Source organism: Mercenaria mercenaria, chromosome 14 (assembly GCF_021730395.1).
Source record: "Mercenaria mercenaria strain notata chromosome 14, MADL_Memer_1, whole genome shotgun sequence".
Taxonomy (NCBI): Eukaryota; Metazoa; Mollusca; class Bivalvia; order Venerida; family Veneridae; genus Mercenaria; species Mercenaria mercenaria.
In genome coordinates, this window is record NC_069374.1 from 52,721,168 (window position 1) to 52,739,795 (window position 18,628).

General features: G+C 35.6%; 1 protein-coding gene across 1 annotated transcript in view; it reads left to right on the forward strand.

Moving 5' to 3' along the window:
- The first annotated feature begins 1,376 nt into the window (after positions 1–1,376).
- The window catches only part of LOC123527588 (uncharacterized), a 61,804-nt gene continuing 44,552 nt past the window's right edge, over positions 1,377–18,628 (forward strand). The window contains exons 1-2 of the mRNA XM_045307157.2: positions 1,377–1,585; positions 14,248–14,484. The gene's annotated coding sequence lies outside the window, so the exon portion shown is untranslated. The remainder of the gene's footprint in view (positions 1,586–14,247; positions 14,485–18,628) is intronic.

Genomic DNA, 18,628 nt, shown 5'->3' on the forward strand with positions numbered 1-18,628 from the left:
AAGATGGACAAGTTCATTATAGAAATTTAGCATGGAAATTAATAGTTATCCTATTGAAGTTATTGTTGGTAGTGACTGCTTGGTCAGATCTTGTATTGGTCTTTTCATGAGTTTGGTATTGTTGAAATTGATCTGTGTGTCTGTGGTGCCATGATCCTTCTGTCTTGCCTTGACTATCTAGGTGGTGGTGAACAGGTTGGGCTATGTCATTGGTGAAATTGAGGTCATTGGAGTTTTCGAAGGTCTAGGTGGAGGCCAAAGTCTATGTTATTTTGGGATTCACGGAAGCCAGGCTATACAGATAGAGAAAAGGGCTGGTAATAGAAATGCACGCTTTATAAATACACAATACTATTGAGGTTCTTAGTTGTGGTAATGCTGTTATTTCATACTGAAAATGTGAAATATTATAAATTTGTCAACTTGTGTATTATCTACTGTTGAAAGAAAATTTTAGGGTAATCGGTCATTTACTTGCAAAATAAAATAAAAGTTGAAAAAATGGCATAACTTTGTGAAAAACCAGCAGCTAACATACAAAAACTTTACCAAAAATTATTAGGTCTAAAAATGGGCGTAACCCAGTAAAAAACGCAGGATACAGTTATTAAAGCCAGATTATGACTGTGAAAAAGTGTGAAGTTCCGATTCAAGTGGTTACTAAGATACCAGCAGAGGCATTGTTTAAATGTTGAAATAATACTAGATAGAGTTAACAAGTGAACAAGTTGGAAGTTTCAATGGCTGAGTTCACCTCAAAGTTCTAGGGAAGGGTAGGCTATTGTGTAAATGATACATTAATTATATTACTCCCACCGGTAAAGTAACTGACCTATCAGAAACTGGACCCTGGAAATTTGTAAAACTGTTTTTCCCCCTGGACACTGTGCACTGTGATGAAAAGTAAGGAACCAGTAAATCCTGCCTCTTAGCAGAGTTTGAGGAGTACAGCTCTCCAACACGGAAGGTTCGATTGGTGTACTAACTTATACAGTTCAAGCGGGTTATCGAGTATAGAGTCAGTCTCTACTCAACCCCAGTGCTTCCTCGTGAACTTAGGCAATAAATTTCCACTTGTGAGTACATGTGTACTGAGATACCGGCTTAGATTTTAAACAACTGAACAAAATCAGGGTGCGGGTGCCAACAAACCAACAAGCAGGCGAGTGCAGTAGCTCTACCTATGCTAATGACAGAAAAGTCTTATAGCATGTGCACTGTCCATGCATTTCTTGTTTGTTCTTTAGGTAATGATTGAACATTGGTGTTTGAAGTGTGTTTTTATGGCACGTTTTAAAAAAAACTAAAAACAACCTTGTTAGTTAAAGAAACTGCAAAATACAGCCCAGTAACCAGAGATTACAATATTTCTTCAGGCGTTAAGATTTGGCAGAAACCATAGCAGCCAGCTTCTGCATGGGTTACCACGGTGATTGGATTTGACTGGTTCACAGAATTTCTCTCTACACTTCACTGACATAGACTGGTCCTATGTTGATTACATGAATATCTGGTTAATAGAATCAGTGCTGAAGAAACCAAATCGTAACAGGATTATATGGAATTTTGCTTGCGGTATAAATAGGTATGTTTTTGCAAAATATATTTTGCTGTATTTACTCTGTCACCGATAAAACTGTGTCAAAATATTAAATAATAATAAATGATAATAATTGATATACATGTACATATAATATGCCATTAGTATTAAGTAATACTTGTCTTAAGTAGATGTGTTGATACTTAACATATATATTTTGCTGCATAGGCAGTTCCAGAAGGGTGAGGGCCTGGTGCATCCCCACTAGAAATTCCAAGCATATGTTTTAAGTGGCCTTTAAATGAATAGCATTTTTGAACAATTTTCGGCTGGCCTATGGTATATCTCTAGCATAAAATAACAGAATCAGGAGCACCTTAGTAAAAAAGTTGTTTTTGTTTTTTAGAATTCAATGAGGAACAATTTCACGCTTTTTGGAAGGTAAACAAAATTGTAGCTATCTCTGACAAAGTGGTTTCAGTTTCAATAACTGTGTTATACTTGGATAATCCACAAAGCAAACATTAAAATGAGGTAAAGAACTAATTTGATACGCAACACAAAATGTAACGAAAATGAAAAATAACTTGCGTTTCTGCATAAAAGTAACAGTACTATGCATCTGGTAATAATATGCCGTTGAAAATAGTGACATATAAACAAATTTTTGCAAGATTTATGAAGGTTGCCTAGTGATCCTTATAGTTATTATGAGGGATTATACCCCAAAAGTTTATATTTGGTTCATTAAGCTGTCAGATCATTTTGAAATAATTCATCTACTTACTTTACAGTAAATTCTCTATTCTAACTTATTTATTTCATTTAGGTAACTCCAGATACAAAGTATATGGGGCTAGAGATATTTTGGGTAGGTGGTTAGGGCAGGGTAGCCTGGCTATGTGGCCAGGGGCAATTAAAATGTCAATATTGAAACAACCTGCTGGAGTTGCTTCCACTGTACGTTAATGAAGAAAATTTATATCTGAGAAATATGACAGAACAAACAAAGGGACGGGAGCCAGTCTACAGGCAGGGGATATTGTTTTACCTTTTCATTTTGGCCCTTTAAATGTCAGAAGTTACCGTACTTGTATTTCTAAACACCAGCAATAATTTTACTACTCGGCAAACAGCTATTTCTTGGCTGAGTAGTCATGGTGACTGACCTAAGTGACCTTCCTGTAGTATTTTTTTGGTTCAAAGGTTAATTGGGTCTTGTGATGCATTCCTAGCTTGCAGGAGCTGGGCTGGTGGTTCTACCCATGTTTAAAGGGGCACACGACATCTTCCTTCACAACTTAAGCACAAAAGTCAGCAAAACAATCAGTACAGTAGTCATGGTAACACATGCAGAGATTCTAAATCTACTTGTCATCAGTGTTCACACATAAAACGCACAGTCACAGTTTTCATGTATTGATTATGTTTACTTTCTCAACTAACAGCTGTTTCAAATATAAGTCAATGCCATCTTATAGCATTTTCATATAGGTCAATGCCATATTTACCATTCATATAGTTACCATTATAGCTTACAGCTATTTCATATAGGTCAATGCCATATTTACCTATATAGCTTACAGCTATTTTAAATATAAGCCAATGCCATATTTACTTCTATTTCAAATATATGTCAAGGTCATATTTACTGCTGTATCAGATATAGGTCAAGGTCATATTTACTATTACTGTTAAATCATCAAAATTCGTGGAAGTTTTATTTCCATCAACTCTTTGATTAAGTCAATCCAAGTCGCAATGAACAAGTAAAGTTCAAAAATAGTTGTTTTGGCCCAATGCACAAAATTTTGTGCCAACTAAATCAAATAATTTCACAGTATTCAAATATAGGTCAATGCCATATTTAACTTTACAGTTTACAGAAACTGTTATTTCAATTATAGATCATGGCTATATTTAAGAGTTATTCAGTGCAATATGAGCCACGCCATGAGATAACCAACATAGTGGCTATGCAACCAGCATGGATCCAGACCAGCCTGCGCATTCGCGCATTCTGGTCAGGATCCATGCTGTTTGCTAACAGATTCTCTAATTGCAATAGGCTTTGAAAGCGAACAGCATGGATCCTGACCAGACTGCGCGGATGCGCAGGCTGGTCTGGATCCATGCTGGTCGCAAAGCCACTATGTTGGTTTTCCCATGGCACGGCTCATATGTTCTCACAATTGACAGCTGTATGTCAAAGCAATATTTGTGTATTTTGTTGCATCACTTACTGAAACACTTGTGCAAGAACTTGTACTAAATTTTTCCCATTTATGAGAATTTGTGCAAAACAAACATCCATATTTTGTACATTATGTTGACATAAACTCTTCAGAGTCTGATGGCTTAGATCAATAGGGAAAGCACAGATGGGGGTGGCTGGGGGGTCTTGAGTTTGATCTCCAGGTGGGGTGTATGTTCTTTGTGAAAATTTAATAAAAGACTTTTTATGGTAAGCAATTATTGATACAGAGCAGTCATCTAGATGACAAATGGAATGGCTGACATATCAGTTGTGTCACATAGAAGTATTAATAACAGGCTGAGACCAATAACTACTTAAAATTGCTTTTTACCCTATGGACTAGTCGATCATTCACTTTGGGCTTAACACTTATTATTCAAAAGGATGTTCACTGAAAATATACTGACTGAATAGCGAACAGTGCAGACCATGTCTGTCCAGGCTGATATTGGTCTGCACTGGTCACAAAGGCAGAATCACTTGCTGCTAGCAGGCTAAAGGTTAACGCTACTTGCCTGCAGTTTTGGTGAAATTTTCCAACATGCTAATTATTTCCACCATGTTTGGCACTGAAAACTTATGAAGTGGGTGAAAATAAAAGGTAAAAATACAAAATTTTCTGCAATAATTTTTAAAAGCGTTGTAACAGTTAGTACCTTCTGCACAAAATGTTTGGTTATTGCAAAATGAAGTATAGTGGCCAATACTGATATGACTTTTTGGGAAAAATTCTCTACAGTTTTTCAAATTTACAGAATTTGCACATATTTTAAAAATATAATTATGTCTTCCATGCCTACTTTAAGAGTTATAGCCCTTTGAAATTTTACAAAATGAATTATACTACTGCAATCTTTTCCAGATAATTCCTCTAATAGTTTCCAATGGATCTGAGATAAACTTGCAGAAATCATTGCACAGCCATTGAATAAAACTGTTACAGCTATTTTGGGTCATTGGTATAATAATAATGATGACGATGATGATGTAGACTTGCAAAGTCTGTTGATATCAAATAATCTGTAATAATGTTATTTTCTTCTTTAATAGAGTCAGAGATAAGAGATATTGTAAATTTTTCAAGAAAGTGCTATTAAAAAAGATTTTATAGTAGAGATATTTTTTTTGATGGATTCTGAGGACTGATGCCAGTCTATTGATGATGATATATTATTATAATTAATAACATAAGTGTCTTTCTTAGAACAGTATACACTCCTGAGAGCAAGTTTCCACACATCTCCTCACCCGCTCATTTACTAAACAATGTATTATAGCATAAGCAACAGGTTCTCAGTGATTGAGGTAAAATCACAGTGCTCTCCTGTGAGCATTTAGCAGGTATCTCCTAACCTGCTCCATTATAGCACACACAGCCCTGTGAGCATTTAGCAGGTATGATCTCCTAACCTGCTCCATTATAGCGCACACAGCCCTGTGAGCATTTAGCAGGTATCTCCTAACCTGCTCCATTATAGCACACACAGCCCTGTGAGCATTTAGCAGGTATCTCCTAACCTGCTCCATTATAGCACACACAGCCCTGTGAGCATTTAGCAGGTATCTCCTAACCTGCTCCATTATAGCACACACAGCCCTGTGAGCATTTAGCAGGTAGATCTCCTAACCTGCTCCATTATAACACACACAACCCTGTGAGCATTTAGCAGGTAGATCTCCTAACCTGCTCCATTATAACACACACAGCCCTGTGAGCATTTAGCAGGTATCTCCTAACCTGCTCCATTGTAGCACACACAGCCCTGCCATTCTGCTTCATTGATTTTGTCACTAAATATCAGCCATGCATTCAGCAGGAAAACCTACTGTGTGGAACAATTTATCTGAGAAAATTGATAATTGCAGAAGTTTGAGCGGTTACCGTGGCAACAGAAAGGTTTGTCGACAGGTAATTACTTAGAATCTGTCTCAGGTGTACCTGACATGGTTTTCTTTTAGATAGTTCAATATGATTTTAACATGCTGCAGTGAATTTCAGGACAAAATTGTAACGTTTTTTTTTTTGATAGTAGTTAATGCTTTATCATTTTCAATGGAATAACGTCAGATGTAAGTTTGAAAATTTGATTTTTATGTCTTTAAATACTGTGTTTTTACTTATTGTATAATGTCAATATTGGAGCAGATGTAATTTTAACATATGTCACACTACATTGAATATATTTGCTAGATTCACCTAGGGCACAGTCACGATCAATTTTCATGCCGTACATTTTAATTTCTACTTTGAAGAAATTATTTGAAAATTTGCAACATACAGTAGTTTTGAACAGAAAGCCGGGTTGTGAATAGTTCAGCAGAGACATTTTATGCATTAATGAAAGTAAAGTGTTATAATGATATGCAGTAAATGGGGAGGGGAGAGCAGGGTGGGGGGTGAACTAATTTTTGAGCATTTCATGAAAGTAAATCATAATGCACAAAATAAAATTCAAATTCTTTTTGTCTCTCTTAGTTCCATGGAACAGCTTACCCTGCTAAATTTCTGTAATGAACTTGTCCATCTCTTTCAATTTGGACAGTACCATTAACTGTTACTGTTTACCAAAAAATATACTGACTGAATGGCGAACAGTGCAGATCATGATCAGACTGCATGGATGTGCAGGCTGATCATGATCTGCTCTGTTCGCAAAGGCAGAATCAATTGTGTCCATGCAAAGTTATTAAATAAAGTTAATAAAATAAATCTCTGCAAAGGCAGAATCAATTTATTGTGTCCAGCATGATGATGGCTAATGGAAAAACCACGAAATGTCATGCTCACAAAATGAAATGAACATGTTTCTATTTGGAATAATTGTGCTACAAAAATATATTGATATACCCTCAAACCTGTGTAAGACTTAGTGGTCACCTCTGTTAAGCAGCCACTTGTCAAAAGCAGCTACATTTGCTATATCCCATTTCTATATTTTCAGAGCATATTTACCTGTATTAAGCAACAACCTGTCTTAAAAGGTCTGTTTTGGTCTTTCCCTTGACTGACTGCTTAAGACAGGTTTTTGACAATATTGGTATTATTATTATTGCAACAACTTCCGTATCATAACAAGATGTGATATTTATTTTCCACTAGGCTTTATATGCATTGGGCAATAAGAAACCAGTTGAGTCTGGTTTCATCATATTCTTTAAAGCATTTCCAGATGTGTTTAGCCTGCTGGTAGCAAGTGATTTTACCTTAAAAGATTGTTGATTGTCAGTGAAAACCGCTTTTAATAATAAGTAGGACTGTCCATATTGAATGATAGACCATAAAATTTTAGAAATTGAGCAGGAATTCTGATGTTAGAACACATTTTATGGTCTGCAGCACCACTGTCTCCATTGCAGCGGTCTCCCCTTAACAGTGAATAGACCTCTGTCACCTTTACAGTGGTCTCCCCTTAACAGTGAAGATACCTCTGTCACCTTTACAGTGGTCTCCCCTTCACAGTGAATAGACCTGTCAGTCACATTTACAGTGGTCTCCCCTTAACAGTGAAGAGACCTCTATCGCCTTTACAGTAGTCTCCCCTTACCTTACCGGACCAACAGTGAAGAGACCTCTGTCACCTTTACAGTGGTCTCCCCTTAACAGTGAAGATACCTCTGTCACCTTTACAGTGGTCTCCCCTTAACAGTGAAGATACCTCTGTCACCTTTACAGTGGTCTCCCCTTCACAGTGAAGATACCTCTGTCACCTTTACAGTGGTCTCCTCTTAACAGTGAAGAGACCTCTTCCACAAGAGTTCTAACTTAAAGTTAGAGCCAGCAAATAGTAGGTAATTGAAAAACTTACCATTTTTCTCATGAATTCACTATTCCTTCCTGATTTATTAAATGCCTTTTACATAGTGTGAAGGAAGTTCATTGATATTAACTGAGGTATAATTTGCTACTATATTATTGTTCTCGTAAAGGTTCATTTTGGTCTTTAAAAAAAGTATTTTTTCATAAATTGAATTTAGATGTTGGTTACTGACATTGTCTTGACTTTTTTTTTTTTTTTCTTTTTATTCAAATTGATTGCCACTATCGGGTAATACTGGTAACATCACAATCTGACTAAAGTACTTGTTCTTCTAAATGAAGATCTGAGGATGACCCATTCACATTCATCTTTCTGTATATTTGGGTTTCTGATATTGCTACTTTTATTTTCGCAAATCTATTTTTATTTGAATCAGTCAGATGACTTGTTTCAACAAGCATTTGGCTGAACCATCAAAATAGCATCGAATGTCAAGAGATGAGAAAAATGTGCAGTCAGTCCGGGGCTCTAACCTGGGATCTAGGCCTGGTAACCTAGTGGTAGAGCGTCCGCTTCGAGTGAGGGAGGTCGTGGGTTCAGTTCCCCGCCACGTCATACCAAAGGCGTAAAAAATGGTACTAGCAGCTTCCTCGCTTGGCGCTCAGCATTAAGGGGATAGTGCTAGGACTGGTCAGACCGGTGTCAGTATAATGTGACTGGGTGGGGTATCATGCTACGTGTCTACAGCGTGATATTCCAGTGAGGCAGCACTATGAAGTTGGGCATTGTGCTCACTGCTACAAGTAGACACCGTCGTTTATATGACTGAAAAATTGTTGAAAAAGACGTTAAACCCGAACACACACACACACACCAACTGAGCTAACCGGCTGCCTGAAACCTTACCGGACCAAGTCTGTACCCTGACATGCGATTCCTCTCAAAACACAAGGGTGCAGTCATGATGTGGTCATCATATTAAAGAATTGTAAACATGAAAAACCCAGGCTAAATATATAAATTCTTTAAACTTCTACTTTGGCTTCTGATTGGCTAACTGAAGGGTAATCAGAATGAGACTATCATAATGTGTAGCTAGGGGGAGGTAATCATTGCTTAACTTTGAAGCTATTCAAATTTTGAACAGTTATGCCCCTTTTCCTTGCAACCATTGTAGACAGATGATGACCAGCTGGAATTTTACAGAGAGAGTAGTAGCGAAAAAGTAGAAGTTATGAAAAATACTGAAAAAATATATATTCACTAGCATCCTTGTATTATATATTCGACTTGATTGCAGTAAATATCTGAAGGATACTGCTGTTTGTTTTGTTTTGTTTTATTCATTTTTATTTGTTTACGCTGCGCTGCATAGTTATGACTGTTTCCAGTCAAACTAATCAAGCGTAGGCCCAGCGAGATTTGAATTTTGAGACCCGTTGCCAGATACAGGTCGGTGTCTGGATTGCTTCCAAAGAATTAGATTTGTACGATATAATAAAAAGGGGTTTTAATTCAAGACCCGGGTGTTAGTTATTGTAGATACTGCTGTAAAAGCTAGATGAGTTTTTATATCCCTGAAAACAAAAGGTGTAAGGTTGGTTGGTTGGCTGGTTTGTTGGTCAGTCATCTGGAAACAATTTGAGGCCTGAGCCTCCAGTCCCTGGCTTCCCTGCGAAATGTTTGTGTAGCAAACTTCTTTCACATTTTTAAAAGTATTAAGAAGTGTAGATATGTGTTACCTAAGTTTTGTCTAGGATGAACAAAAGAGGAGGACCCTGAGGCCCCCCATACCCTTTCTGTGAAAAGTTTGTGATTTTTTTCCACATTGTCAAAGGGATTCTTGGCAATGAAACTACATACATAATTGATCACCAGGAAATAATGTATGTGTGTGACATATTTTTAGCTTGACCATTCAAAGAATAAGTAGAGCTATTGGACTCACCCATGCATCGACGTTGACATCCTAGCTGGTTTGGTTAAGTTCTTTTAATATAAGCTTGCATATCAGTGGCAGCTTGTGGGATTGAAACTACACAGTCACATTTATTCACTGTCAGAAACTGACTTACATTGCACAGGTTCAATAACTCTGTTATGCTTTTTAACAAAATTAAGCCCCTTTTTGAACTTAGTGGTTGTTGGTTAAGTTTTTTTTTATGTAAGCTGGTATCTTAGTACCTTGTAAGCATTGAATATTTTGTCCATTTTCTCTACTGAATAAGATATCAATCAGCACTTGGCGCTTGAAGCTTCCACCACCTCCCCCATCATTTATTTGGGGGTCGTATAAAACATATTAAGGTATTCAGGTGAGTGACATATTACCAAAGTTGCTCACTTTTCTTCACTAAAGTTAACTGATTGATACTCTTTATAATAATTGAGCCACGCCATGAGAAAATCAACATAGTGGGTTTGCGACCAGCATGGATTCAGACCAGCCGGCGCATCCATGCAGTCTGGTCAGGATCCATGCTGTTCGCTTTCAAAGCCTATTGCATTTAGAGAAACTGTTAGTGAACAGCATGGATCCTGACCAGACTGCGCGGATGAGCAGGCTGGTCTTGATTCATACTGTTTGCAAACCCACTATGTTGGTTTTTCCATGGCACAGCTCATATTATATAAAACTATAGCACCTCTAATATCAGATTTATAGAAAGACTCATCAAACATCAATAGCATTAGGAAATAAGATAATGGACAGAACTGAAATCTTACAATATCCACAAGACAGTCATGAAAATGTTTGACATTAAGAATGAAAAGTAGCATTTTTGGTCAAATATAATAATAATGTATTATGATTCATTTAAAATTCTTACGAATAAAACTTAATTATTTTTTGTTTGTGAAATTTGTGAATTTATATAATTATTGGAAATTTTGTTGGTCTGATTAATTATAATTATAGGATTATTTGGAGTGAAACACAATGAATATAAATTGTGAGAACTTTGTACCAAATTTGATACAACTAGCTTTGTGTAGAGATAGTACCTAAGTTTTTCAAATCATAGGTTTGAAGTTAAAAAGCTTTGAAATGAAGACAAATGTCCATATATTTCTCAAAAACAGAAATATAGACAATATTTTAACCAGAAGTGCGGAGTTATGAGCATTTAATATTTTCATGATAACGAAAATTTTGTGATCAAGGACATGTAACTCTTCTTGAACATGGAGAGCATAAACATCAAAGGGACATAATATAGTCAATATTTTCTAATTGGGTGCATTTGATTTAACATTCAACTTTGATCTGGATTGCTAAATACTGATCCATGATACTGTGTGCTAAAAATTTAGAACATCTGGAACAGTCTATTAACAGAAAAACTATGCTTTAGCAGAATCTAAATAGTTAAGCTCTAACTGGGACTCGAACCCAGGACCTCTCACCCCTAAGGCAGACACTCTACCACTTTCCTATAACAGCAGTAGCTAATAGCTATGCAGTTTAATTGCTGGATTACATTGCGTGAACTGGAACAATAATCGGTGAACTCCGGATTATCGGCGTATTCGCTTTGTTACCTAACGGCATTTTTTGTGTAAAGAAAAAATATAATCTAATGCTGCCAACGTAATAATTGGTCAAATCTGCCCAAATTTCTCTGACGTGTTGTTCAGAGTATGAACTTACTAACTGGCAGTACCAGTGAAATATTACTTACACTGAATATTTTATATTTACCCTTTTTGCAGCTGCCGAACGACAAAGACGATAAGATTTGTCCAAATATAAATAATTATTTTACCAGTTTTGAGAGAATTTCAATTAATGGGAAATTACAGTTACAAACTAAATACCTTTCTGCAACACATGGAGTCATTAGCATTCACTGTCAATCAGTATTATGACTAAGATCGACTGTCATTCATTCATTTCAAAGTTTCATAGACAGAGTCCGTTGTTTACATTTTTATCGTAACCGGTGCACTTGTAAAAATCACTTTAGTTTGAAAAATCAAAGTATGCGAAGAGCTATGGTACGGTCTCTACAAAGTTTGTGGTTCTTTGTACAAATCAAGTTCCAACTATAGGATTTAAATATGCCACAGTCAAGATGGATGTGTCTGTCCATAACACAATATGTTGGAATAATTTATCACAATCAGTATGAAACTTCACGGATTACTGGCTGAAACACTTGGCTGGCAGTCTGAAGCTTTATTTTAGTTTATCTGATGTAGGCAAAAACATAAGTCGCAAATCTTGATTCATTTCGCACGCATTCTGACTGTTCGGCAGTCATGCATCATCTCGCTATGTGCCGTTAGGTAAGATGTTTTTCCGTTAGATCGTTGAATAAATGTTTCGCTGCCATGCATAAATTTATTCGCCATATGTACGATAACAGTATTTTCCTCATTTCAAATTCTCGCTAGAACGAGTTTGCTTTCAAGCTCTGGTGAATGTATGGATTTTCGGAGACTTTGATAAGCACTGGTTTTTCAAGGCTGGATAAAGTTGATGTCTAATCAGATTTTTGCAGATGTAAGATTTATGTACAAATCGTGCACTGACCGTAACTGATAGATGAGCATGAAATAATGGCTTGATTAAATGACTTAATGAGAAAAACACATTCACTTTTGAAACTGAAGGCATACTTTTTATCTTGTGCATTTTCTACTTATTTTTGCTCAATCAGGCTTAAGGTTCTTGTCATGAAAAGTGGAGGTTGTTTGAAATTAAGGTGATTAAATTGCTCATGAAGCTGCTAGGTTTTCATAATCTTAGATAGTTAGATTGCTTGTCTTGGAAATAGATTGATATGGCATGTCTCAGATATGTAAGAAATTCTCTGAAGTTTCAAAATTAGAACTTAAACTTTCTTACATGATTGTATTTTAAGTGAAATATAATTGTAGAATGAAATATTTTTAACTGACACAGAGAAGAATAAAATAGGTAAAAAATGTTTAAAACTATTTTAAAAAAAATGGAATATTAAGGGAAATACCTCTATTTATTTATGATAATATTACTATTATCATGGCTCACAGAAGAATGAATTGTTTGCGAACATGTATTTGTTTTTTAGCTCAGCTATACAAAGTATAAGGAGAGCCATCCTACTCAACCTGGCATCGGCATCTTTCTGCGTCCCCACCTTGGTTCAAGTTTTTTTAACACTTTCTCTTTTTTTCTTCTTATCTATGTAATTACTTGATGGATTTCATTCAAACTTAACATAGTTATTCCTCATCATCACCCAAATCATCTGACATAAGGGCCATAACTCTGGCACCATTATTTCATGATTTATCACCCTTAAAGTTTTGATGCACTTTCATTCTATCTCTGTTATAACTATATGGTTTTTTATCATGTTCATTCAAACTTAAAATAATTGTTCATCATCACCCACATCATCTGACGTAACGGCCATGAGTCTGGCACCAATTTTTCATGAATTATTCCCCCTTTTTACTTAGATTTCCGGTTAAGGTTTTGATGCACTTTCACTCTGTCTCTGTATGTATTGAATGGATTTGATTCCTATTTAGAACAGTTGTTCAACATCATCATCCACATCATTTGACACAAGGTGCATAACTCTGGCACCAATTTTTCATGAATTATTCCCCCTTTTTACTTAGAATTTCAGGTTAAAGTTTTGATGCACTTTCGCTCTATCTGTGTTTTTACTGAATGGATTTGATTCAAACTTGTCATAATTGTTCAACATCATCACCCACATCATATGACACAAGGTGCATAACTCTGGCTCTAATTTTTATGAATCATTCCCCCTTTTTACTTAAAATTTCTGGTTAATGTTTTGGTGCACTTTCAATCTATCTCTGTTATTACTGAATGGATTTGATTCAGACTTAAAATAATTGTTCAACATCATCACCCACATCACTTATGCCCCCTTTTACTCAGAATTTAAGGTTAATTTTGATGCATTTTCACTATATCTCATTTATAAAGAAATGCATTTGATTAAGACTTGAAGTAGTTGTTCCACATCATCACCAACATCATATGACACAAGGTGCATAACTCTTTCACCAATATTTTATAAATTATGCCCCCTTTTTTCTTAGAATTATACTTATAAAGTGTTTTGATAAACTTTATCTTTACCTCTCTTATTACTTAATATTTTTGACACAGACTCAAGATATTGTGCAATATCTGCATCCACCACACTCCAATGACAGTTCCAGTTTCCTCAGATGTGCCCAGTTTCACCATCCAGCATCAAAATAGTCGAGCGCGCTGTCTCCTGTGACAGCTCTTGTTTCAAGTCCATTTCAAGTTTTTTTGTGGTGTTTATAATGTGTTAATGAAATTTAAAAAGCACTTTCCTTTCAAAAGTTAATTGTAAATGAAAGTACTTTCCATACAGAATAAATTGTAAATAAATTGATTTAGTACCTGTAAAAATGTGATACTTAGCAATACAATATGTCATACTCTGAAACTGTCAACTTACATGTCAGTTTAAAAAAGAAAGACAACTCTTGCATGATTATAGTTGTTCTATAGGTTAACCTTGCTCTGAAGTCACGAATTACAAAGTTGGCACATAAAGATGTAGAGATAAATTTTCTGTGCCATTCTCTTGTATAGAAAATTGTTATAAAAGTAGAGTTCTTTTTAAAAAGCCTACACAAAATATGCTACTATTTTTATAAAAAAAAATGATGAATCTTATACATTTCAGGGTTACTTCCCCTTGATAACCTCGTGAAGTATGCATTTCCCCCTGAGCGGCCTCAGGATATTGATAGCTAACGGTAACACAGCTGGAGTCATTCAAGTGATAAGAGAAAACTATTGAGGCATATTATAGTTGTTATGCTTGAATTATAGATCCACTCCGCTCTCTCAACAAGCTATTGATTCTGTGGCAGAAATCTACGCATCGCTGCATTTCTTTAAGGAGGAAAAACTTTTTTTGGTAAGTCCTTAAGACTTTTAACATTTGAAATTTATAGAGTTTCGTTTTTATTCTTATTTATTTTTTTATCATGCAACATACATGAATATTAATTAGCGGTTTTCTCATGTATAATAATTATGTATGTAAAATGTATATTATTAACTTAAGCTGAACTTAAAGTAGTTCAATTTACTTGCTTCATTTTTTAGTGTGTAAATGACAATTTTTAAAAATTAATTTTAAAAGCTTTGTTACCATATTATGTTATGTTACATAGAGGTACTTTAAATGGGAAAGTGTTGTTTCTAAGCTTTGTTACCATATTATGTTATGTTAAATAGAGGTACTTTAAATGGGAAAGTGTTGTTTCTAAGCTTTGTTACCGTATTATGTTATGTTACATAGAGGTACTTTTAATGGGAAGGTGTTGTTTCTGTGTCAGAGGTAGGATACATTCATACTTTTAATCATAATGAAGGTTCTATGTCAAGATGAGGATGGAGGTGCCTGTGTCAGAAAGGTGAATTCTTTCTTAGAGGGGTCTAGTTTTTTTGGTGTCAGAGGGGAATTCTTTTAATGGGAAGGACATTTCTGTGTCAGCTATAAGGAGGTTTCTGTGTTATAGTGAGATACTTTTAATGGGAAGTGGTTTCCATGTCAGATTGAGATGCATTTAATACGGAGGAGGTTTCTGTGTCAGAGGGTGATTCTTTTAATATGAATAATTTTCTGTGTCATAAGGGACTTTTTTCAATGGGAACCGGGAGTTTCTGTTTGAGAATAAGGTACTACTTTTAATGGGAAGGTGGTTTCTGTGTCGTAAGGAAATTCAGTGTTAGAATGAGGTACTTTTAATGGGAAGGTGGTTTCTGTGTCAGAGTGAGGTACTTTTAATTGGAAGGAAGTTTCTATGTTAGAATGAGGTCCTTTTAATGGGAAGGTGGTTTCTATATCAGAGGGTGATAATTTAATTTGGAGTATGGTTTCTGTGTCAGATTGAGATATCTTTTAATATGGAGGAGGTTTCTGTGTCAGTGGAATGTTTTTAATGGGAAGGAGGCTTCTGTGTAAGAATGAGATGTTATAAGAAGGTTTCTGTGTCAGGTTGAGTTAGTTTTAATAAGAAAGAGGTTTCTGTGTCACAATAAGATACTTACAATAAGTAGCACGTTTCTATGTTAGAGTGAGATACCTTTCAATTTGATGGTTTCTGTGTCATAGTGAGACACTTTTAATAGAAAAATTCTCTGTCAGAGTGTGTTTATTCTAATGAAAAAGTTTTTATATCATAGAGAGATACTTTTAATGAGAAGGGAGTTTTTGTGTCAGATTGTGATATTTTAATCAAGGAAGTTCCTGTGTCATATTGAGATACTTTCAATGGGAAGGAGGTTTCTGTGTCAGAGTAAGATATTATTAATGGGAATGAGAAACTGATGGTTGTGTCATAGTGAGATACTTTTAATGGGAAAGAGGTTTCTGTGTCAGAGTGAGATACATTTAATGGGAAGGAGATGGTTGTGTCATAGTGAAATACTTTTAATGGGAAAAAGGTTTATGTGTCAGAGGGTTTGAGATACTTTTAATATTAGATGGCTTATGTATCATAGTTAAATACTTTTAATGGGAAAGTGGTTTCTGTGTCAGAGTGAGATACTTTTAATGGGAAGGAGATGGTTGTGTCATAGTGAGATAGTTTTAATGGGAAAGCGGTTTTTGTGTCAGAGTATGAAGGTTTCTGTGTCAAAGTGAGATACTTCAAATTAGAAGGGGGTTTCTGTTCAGAGTGAGATGCTTTTAGTGGGAAAGAATTGCAGTGTATGAGAGGGTTTCTTTCAAAGGGAGATGGATTCTGTGACAAAATTAGGAATTCTGTATTTTGGAACCAAAAAAAAAACAAACAAAAAAACAACTTAAAACATGGAGTAAGTCCCATATTATTGATTGAGGTTTTAAGTTCCAAAATTAAATTTTATATGGGTGGGGGGAGGAAAAGTTGTGTTCACTTAATAGCTGTAATACACAATTCAGCATTAAAATATGTATCCCATGTGGGCATGATGTAAAGATAACTACAAAATTGTTCAATGTTTCATATTGATAATCATGGAAAAATATCCAAAATCGAAAACACTTAAATACAGTCATTGTTTGCATATTATTTCCTTATCAGCTTTTTACTTGATATTGGTAGGACACTGTATTCTACTATTCATATGCACATATTTAAAATGGGAGAAGAGAACAACAGGGGTACAGAAAACGTCTGAATTAGTGTTTAAAGCAGTATTTCTATGTAATTTACGTCAAAATATCAAATTTCATAAACAGTAAAAAATGTCAGTCTACAGACAAATAATTTTTATTTAAGTTAGGCTATTTAAAGAACAGGTAGAGCTGTTACACTCGTTCATTCATCAGCATCAGCGTCCATGTCACTTTTTGGGTACACAATCGAGCCCACTTATTGTCTTATGCAAGAAAAGCACCTAATTAGCTCAATAGTTTCTTTTAAAGATGACCATAGTAAGGCTGTTTGTTCAAATCGCAGATTATTGATGATTATCTAGTGACTGAGTTTCTCTAAGATCATTTGCTCTCCACATCTGATTTTGGCATCCACATCAAAGTCTTGTGGGGAAGTAGTCACTTACTAATGAGGAAGGGTTATTGCTGGTATTACAGGAATCCTGGAACACTAGAATGGATATTTTGAAAAATGGTGCCCAAGCATTATGCATAAACAAGCACTTCCTCAGTATCAGGTTTAAAACCTTCAATATAGGGACATACTGCTTTAAAGAAATGTCTACGTCTATTCAATTCAAGTAGAAAATTGTTTGATTTATTCATGCATGCTTGTGTCGCCATGCTTTATGGATATCGATTATATCCTGTTGTAAATGTTATCATGCGAGAATAATATAAACCTTTATTAAAATCACTTTTGCGAAATGTTCTGACATGTACATCAATAAATCATTCTAAATTGTGTTCCTGGTCCAACTTTGATTTTCAACTTTTCTGATTCAAATTTGACTGTTGGAGCCATAGCAGTCAACAGCTCATGCTTGGTTGTCAGCACTATAGCAGTCAACAGTTGGCTGCATAATTCACCATTAGTGCCATAGCCATCAACAGCTCATGCTTAATTGTCAGCACCATAGGTGCCAGAAGATCATGTTTAATTGTCAACAATTGTCATGCTTTAAAAATTGTCAGCTCTGTAGCAACCAACAGGACATGCATTCTTGTCAGCTCCATAGCAACCAACAGGACATGCATAGTAAACTGTTGTCAGCTTCATAGCAGCCAACAGCTCATGCTTAATTGTCAGCACCATAACAGTCAAAACAAAAGTTGGCTGCATGATTCCATAGCCACCAACATGTTGTGCTTAATTGACAGCATTATAGCAGCCAGCAGCTCATGCTTAATTGTCAGCTCCATAACAGTCAAAACAAAAGTTGGCTGCATGATTCCATAGCCACCAACATGTTGTGCTTAATTGACAGCATTATAGCAGCCAGCAGCTCATGCTTAATTGTCAGCTCCATAACAGTCAAAACAAAAGTTGGCTGCATGATTCCATAGCCACCAACATGTTGTGCTTAATTGACAGCATATAGCAGCCAACAGCTCATGTTTAATTGTCAGCACCATAGCAGCCAACATAACATGCTTAATTGCCAGCATAGCAGTCAACAGCTAATGCTTAATTGTCAGCATATAAAAGTCAACAGCTCATGCTTGATTGCTAGTACCATAGCAGCCAACAGGACTTGCTTAATCGTCGGCATCATAGCAGTCAACAGCTCATGCTTGATTGTCAGCATATAGCAGCCAACAGCCCATTCCAGTATTGTCAGCATCATAGTTGTCAACAGATAATGCAATATTGTCAGCTTCATAGCTGTCATAGGTGCTGTCTAAATTAAAAGTATGATCATTACAAATAAGAGTTTATGAGTCAACAAGTAATGTATGATTGTCAGTCACATAATTATGCTCTCTGAGACAGCAAGAAATGTATGATTGTCAGCTAAATTTACATTCTGATTCAAGAAGTAATGAGTGATTATCAGCTACATTTGTGTTCTGATTCAGGAAGTAATGTGTGATTGTCAGGTACATTTGCGTTCTTATTCAAGAAGTAATGTGT